Raw genomic sequence first — 7,778 nt, 5'->3', positions numbered from 1 at the left:
TACTCTGCTTGCTAGAGGCAAGCAAGCGCTCTCATCTAAGAGAGGCTTCCTGACTCAGCTTCAGCTGCAAAGCCTGCAGCTCATTAAGAGGTCCTGCCACGAAACACTTAAATGGTGTTGACGAAAAGCTAAACACATGCTTTTCGGTTTTCAGCCGTAGCAGGAAAAAAGCTGCGCGTTTAAAAATGCCGGCTTTCTGGGCCATCCTGCCAGGGCAAACTCTGACTGTTTGAGGCAGGAGGGCCGGCTACCAAGAGAGGACTTGAGTGTTGTCTGTTGTAGCTCGCTGGCTGGCAGGGACCTTGAAAGGCCATGAGGCTGGAAAGTTAAGGAATGGACTGGATCTAGCTGGCAAAGCCATGCCTTCAGTCCTACTGATATTGCTTGGTAAATTAAAGGCTCTTGTGGTCAGAAAAACAGAGAGAGATACAGTAAAGAGATTCAAAGACAAAGAAAAATTTTAAATGATTTACAGTGTTAAAAATATATACAGACTAAAAGTTAAAATTCTTAAAGTAAACCTCTGTGACTTCAAGGTGTGGTAGCACACGCCTTTAATCCCAGTGCCTAGAAGGCAGAGACGAACAGATCTCTGTGAGTTCAAGGTGTAGTTGCAAACACCTTTAATCCCAATGCCTGGGAGGCAGAGACGGGCGGATCTCTGAGAGTTCAAAGACAGCCTGGTCAAAGATGTGCGCTCAAAAAGCAAAAAGTTAACCTAGAAATGTCACAGCTTAGATTCTTAAGCACCTAGTGATTTAATGGCGTAAATCAAAAGTGCTCCTGGATAGTAAAAAATTGCAGATTCACAATAGGACAGATTCAGACCGCTAAACGAGTCACACTGTTGGATGAATGTACGTAGGCTTGGGAGAGAGAAGAAAAAGAATATAGAGAATAAAGTTAATGCTTAAAAAAAAAGGTAAAGTCTTTAAAGAGACAGAGTACAGATAGTTAAGAGATTAAAAGAAATAAAGAAAAATAAGCCGCGTAAAGATGAAAAATTCACAGAGAGTCTGGATTCTTTGTATTATTGTGTTTTCTTTAAAATTTTTGACTGTGAAGGAGCTAAGTACAGAGAGACATTTCATTACATGGGCTGCCAAGCTAAACCAGAATGGATATAAGGGTATTACGATTTCAGAATTTGGGTCTAAGGATATGATGCTTTGGAGAGAGTCTTCTTTTGTTTTCACAGAGGATGAGACTCTATGGATTTCTTCTATTCCGATTTGGTATGATGGACCACGTCCTCCTGAAGGGTTGCTGTGAACATCTTCAGAAAATTGCTTTGCTCAACTGCCAACTGAGATGACCCTGGCACACAGGTTATACCATGAAAGACCTAATTAACGACGCCCCCATTCAGCAGGAAGCAGTTTGGAGAGAAAAAACTGCGCCCATGTTCCCAAATATAGTTTATAAAACGTTTTTACATTTAAAGGGGGATATGATATAGACATGAATGATTTGCATTAGTATAGATTTTGCTTTATTGATAGAGATTTATGGTCAATTTTGTTATATGTATAAATGTTTCTGATGTAACTTTTACTTGATAACTGTTTTGTTATATGTAATTTTGCTATGTTAAGGTTAAAGCCTTCCTTTTTTGTTTAAACAGAAAAAGGGGAAGTGATGTGGGAGTGTCATATATCAATCTGTTGATTTCATTGGCTAAGCAATAAAGAAACTGCTAGGCCCATTGGATAGGCCCACCCTTAGGTGGGTGGAGTAAACAGAACAGAATGCCGGGAGGAAAAGGAAGTGAGGTCAGACTCGACAGCTCTCCTCTCCGGAGCAGACGCAAGAGAGACGCCATGCTACCTGCTCCAGGGAAGACGCACGCTATGAAGCTCCGACCCAGGATGGACTTAGGCTAGAATCTTCCCGGTAAGCGCACCTAGGGGCGCTACACAGATGATTAGAAATGGGCCAGAGCAGTGTTTAAAAGAATACAGTCTCCGTGTAATTATTTCGGGGCATAAGCTAGCCGGGCAGAGCCAGGCGGCTGGGTGTTTGGGGACTCAACCCGGCCGCCGCTCCATATTACTACACTTGGGCAGGACCATGGCCCTTCCACCTTTATCTAGAATGAACCACATATCCCTCTACAGGGCACGGCCTTCAAAGAGCCATTTCATGCACTAGGGATAGATACTGGTTCCACTGTTAGTGGTCACACTAACTGCCCATGCCACACAACTATCGCATACACACAGAGGGCCTAGTTTGGTCTTAGGAAGGTTACCCAACAGTGAGTCTGGAGTCAGTGAGCTCCCACTTATTCAGGTGAGCTGTTTCTGGGGGTTTCTCTAGAATGGTCGTGGCCCCTTTGGGCATAATATCATTCTTCCCTCTCTACGACTGGACTCCAGGAGTTCATCCCAGTGCTTAGCTGTGGATTTCTGCGTCTGCTTCAATCAGTTCCTAGATAAAGGATCTATGATGACATTAAGGTAGTCATGAATCCAACTACAGAGGAAGGCATTCTCTATTATTGCTAAATTATTAGCTGTGTCCCTTCTGAGAATTTTTTCTAGTGCCTGGTTACCTAAAAACACCATAATGGCTCCCTCTTTCATGGTATCTCTTTCTTTGCTCTTGCTTTCTGTTCTTCACCAAACTCGACCTTCCAGATACCTCTTGTTCTCTACCCTACTTTCCTTTTCCCTCCCTATTGCCCTACCACCCTTCCAACTCCATCAAACTTCAAATATACTAAGGAAATTTTGTTGAGTCTCCTTCCTGAGGGAATACATGTATGTACTTCTTAGGCTTCCCCTTGTTTCATTTCTTCCCTGGGGCTGTGGAGTACAGTCTGGTTATCTGTTGCTTTATGCCTAATAATCACTTATGACTGAGTACATCCCATGTTTGTCTTTGTTTTGGTAACTTTACTAAGGATGGTTTTTTTCTAGTTCCATTTATTTGCCAGCAAATTTCCAGATGTGATTGGTTTTTACACTGAGCAACAGTCCAGTGTGTAAACATACTACATTTTCTTTATCCATTCTTCAGATGAGAGGCATCTAGGTTATTTCCAGATTCTGCCTATTATAAATAATGGTGCTTGAACATAGTTGAGCAAATATCCTTATTGTATGAGTGGGATTCCTTTGGGTATATGCCCTAGAGTGGTGTTGTGTTGCTGAATCTTGAGGTAGATAGCCTTTCAATTTTCTGAGAAACTGCCATACTGATTTCCAAATTTGCAATATAAGGTTACACTCTCAACAGCAATGGAGGAATATTTCTTTTATTCCACATCTTTTCCAGGATATGCTTTCACTAATTTTTTTGATCTTAGTCAATTTGACAAGTGTAAGATGGAATCTCAGAGTTGTATTGATTTGCATTTTCCTGATGTTGAGCAGTTCCTTTAATGCCTTTTAGCCATTTGAGATTTCGCTATTGAGAATTCTCTGTTTTGGTCTGTTCTCCATTTTTAATTGGATTATTTGATACTTTCAAATCTAGTATTTTGAGTTGTTTTTATATTTTGGAGATCAGCACATTTGTCAGAAATGGGGTTGGTGAAGATTTTTTTCCCATTCTATAGGTTGTGTCTTGTTGACTGTGACCTTTGCTTTACAGAAGCTTTTCAATTTCATGATGTCAAATTTATTAATTATTGATCTCAGCATTTTTGATATTGCTGTTATATACAAGGAGTGGTCTCCTGTGCCAATGTATTCATGTATACTTATCAATTTATTTGCTATGAGTTTCAGAGTGACTGGTTTTATTTTGAGGTCTTTGATCTATTTGAACTTGTGTTTTGTGCATGACAATAGGTATGGATCTATTTGCATTCTTCTACATGTCTGCATCTAGGTTTGCCAGCACCATTTTTTGAAGATGCTTTCTTTTGTCCATTGCATAATTTAGTTTCTTTGTCAAAATCAGTTGTTGATAGGCGTGTGATTAATATCAAGATATTTAATTCAATTCCATTGGTCCAGCTATCTGTTCTTGTGCCAGTACCAAAAAAGTTATATTTAAAATCGTTTTCTTCTACTTTTTCTTGGTTAGGATGCTCATGTCTCTTTGTTGTGTTTCACTGGGTTCTGGTGTTAATATGTTATTTTTTATGATATTGGAGATATTTTTGCATTGGCGCCTACCCATCTCTTCCTTCAAATGAGGCCAGCAGTGTTTTGGCATCTTGGTGAATCCTTGCTGTGGCTCTGAGTACTTGGGAATTTTTTCTGGCCTGCCATCTCTTATGTCCCCTCAGTATTGGAGCCAGTTGTGTTGCAGGGATCCATGGACCTCACAGATGAAAAGGTGAGTTATCTTCAGATTTATTTTGTCTTTACATTAGTGAACCTTAATGTACCTGTATCTTTCTCATCATTATGACATCACCTTAACACTCAAGAGACACCGATGTTTGGTTGCTGAAGGTAGTTACTACAAAGTAAGTTAATTTAACCAGAGGAATGTTAGTAAGTTGCACTGATATTTGTTTGTTGAGTTTATCTCTCTTGTTTGAATCAGGCAGCATGATTAACTCTATATAGACTTAGTATTGGCTCTAGGAGAGGGAGGCTTGTATCCTTAACCCTTCATAGGGAACCTAGAAAGCAGCTTGAAACCTGGTTGCTGCTGCCAAATTTGCAAAGCTACCAGTAGTCTAGTCTAGATTACATCAGAATTTTGAGAAGGATAAATTTTACCTGGTTTATCAATTGAAAATGGAAGAGAATTACTTTGCTTGGTGACATAAACAGCCACCCCAGGGACCTTCATAGTCATTGAAGGTGGAGATCTCAGGGAAATATCCATCTTCTAGCTGGCACAGGTAGGCCAGTAAGGCTCAAGAAACTCTCATAATTCTCTGGAATAAGTACTCATGGGATGTCTAGCCTCCTTTGTCTAGGAAATTTGAGGCAGTTGATTGCTCAGTGTCCTGTTGTCCATGATGTGAAGAGGATCTTTGTAACAGTTAATGTGAAAAGCAGGTTTTCTCAGTGACTTGTGCTGCCACTTTTAAAGCAAGTTTGGAGTGGAGGTTCTTCCGTTCCCACCTGTACTCTTGGGAGGAAATAGGGCAAATGCCAGGAGTTGGCATGTCTGCCCATCACAAAAGTCTTTTTAAGTAAATATTTTAAATGTCAGATTCTGCAGATCTCTGAGCATTTGAGGACTATCTATATATTGGTTATATCTGAGTAGATAAATTTGGTTTTTAGTTATTTTCTTTAAGTTTAACTCTGGAAACATAAGGGGCAAGGTAAACCATTGTCACTGGAACCGATTATGTCAGCACTTAGCATTATAAAAATGAAAGAACTTGATCATTCCTTAACACTCTGAATAGGTTGTTATAACCTTAAATATTTATCCTGACATAGAATATATGTTAAAGAAAAGTTTAATCATATATGAACTATGTTATAACATATCTAATCATATACTTTTATTATCATATAATATTATATAACAATTTAAAATACTTGAGACTTGTCTTTTTTTTTTCTAGAAGGACATACAATGAACAGAGTTCATTAAGACTGTTTAAAGGAGCTCATAATGGCTGTTTAAAACATTTTTATATTAGTAACATGCACACATATGCATAGTTGAATTTAAGTTACACACAGAGAGAATTAAAGCTGGTTAACATTTACACATATAAAGTTAAATTCAAGTTCTATACATGTATAGATCCACACACTCATATGTGTATGTATGTATGTGTGTATGTATGTATATGTGTGTCTATATGTATATGTTTATATATGTATATATATACACACACACATATTATATCACAAAAAGTCTTTTTAAGTAAATATTTTAAATGTCAGATTCTGCAGATCTCTGAGCATTGAGGACTATCTATATATTGGTTATATCTGAATAGATAAATTTGGTTTTTAGTTATTTTCTTTAAGTTTAACTCTGGAAACATAATATATAATATTATATTTTAAATTATTATATTATTAAATTATAAATATATAATATGTGTGTTGCTAAGTAGGTGTTAAATAACAATTTGTTAGGTCAGACAAATGGACAAATGTTAAGACTTAAGCTTGCCCTTGCTAAAAATGGCAGTTTTCCACATGACCACCCTTAGTAAAGATGGCGTCTGGGTCATTTGTACTTACTGTCTTTGCCCTTAGCCAAGATGGCTCCTGCTCATATATTGTAAGGTAGTAACAGACTATGTGATGTTTTTCAGAGTTGGAGTAAAAAGCCTTACAGATTTTAAACCATATGCATTTAGCAAGAGACTCACACAGGACATGTGAACTCCGGCATTCAAAACAGTCAGAAGCCCTCACATGAGGCCACACCATTTATACACATTTTAACACACATTTTCCCAAGCATATGTGATGTGGTATTACCCTCTATATGCTGTTAATACAATTGGTTAATAAAGAAACTGCCTTGGTCTGATAGGGTAGAACACAGGTAGGTGGAAAAAACTAGACTGAATGCTGGGAGAAAGAAGACAGAGTCACAGAGAAGCCATGGAGTTGTCCACCAGAGACAGAGGCACTGAAACTTTGCTGGTAGTCTACAACATTGTGGTGATGGACAGATTAATGGATATGGATTGAATTAAGATGTAAGAGTTAGTCAATAGGAAGCTAGAACTTATGGATCAAGCAGTGATTTAAATAATATAGTTTCTGAATGGTTGTTTTGGGAGTCTAGGTGGCTGGGAAATGAACAAGTCTCCTCCTGCAACAAATTGACACACAAACTAAATCCATTTAACCTGAGAGAGCTTGAAAAATAATTCTAGACATTAAAAAAACAAAGTTTAACTGCATTTTTTTTCCTGCTGGCTTTGTGCCAAAGCTCCTTTTACAGAGGTTTTCCTGATTCAGTGATTGTAACAAAAAAAGGTATGCAGTTATAAAAAAGAGAATTGCTGAGACATTCTACCAGCATGAACTCTCGCTCTTTCAGGAGGCTGAGCACTTGAATTGGGTTTCTGGGCAGCGTGCTGCAAGTTACTTGGTGGCAGCATGGACCAACTGATTATAAGAGTTAAGGTGGTGAGGATGGCTCCAACCCAGCAGTCTCAGAGACATTGGACAGACTTCTTTCATGTTGCACTGGGTATAGCAAGCAGGCAGGGCCATTTTTGACCTAGCAGTGCACAGCTTAGGTTTTTAAGAAGTGCTTAGCAGTTTAATAAGCAGTCCTGTTCAGAAAAGAATTACAGATACACAATAAGGACAAATTCAGATGGAATAGACCTCTAAATGGGTCACAGTGCTGTATAAATACAGGTTCAGAAGAAAGAAGAAAAAGAATATAGAGAATTGGAAAAGAAGTAAAATGTATAAAAAATGAAACAAAGTTTTTAAAGGGGTAGAGCAGAGAAGTCATAGATTAAAGAAATAAAGAAAAATAAGCCACATAGAGATGGTAAATACACAGGGAGTCTGAATTATGTATATTATTGTGTTCTCATTTAGGTTTTTGACTGTGAAGGAGCTAAGTACAGAGAGAATTTCATTATATGGACTATTAAGATAAACCAACATAAATGTATCTTGACTTCACAATATGAATCTAAGGATATATTGCTTTGGAAAAGAGATTCTGCTTTTGTTTCCACAAAAGATAAGAACCTATGGATTTCTTCCAGACTAATGTTGTTTGATGGACCATGACATCCTGAAATGTCATCATATACACCCCCCAACAAAAAGCAGGAAGCAAGATCTACTGAAACTTTGATGATAGGCTATACCTCATGGAGATGCACAGATTAATGCAGATGAGTTAAATTAAGATGTAAG

This window comes from Microtus pennsylvanicus, chromosome 18 (assembly GCF_037038515.1).
Source record: "Microtus pennsylvanicus isolate mMicPen1 chromosome 18, mMicPen1.hap1, whole genome shotgun sequence".
Lineage (NCBI taxonomy): Eukaryota > Metazoa > Chordata > Mammalia > Rodentia > Cricetidae > Microtus > Microtus pennsylvanicus.
This window is presented reverse-complemented; position numbering follows the sequence as displayed.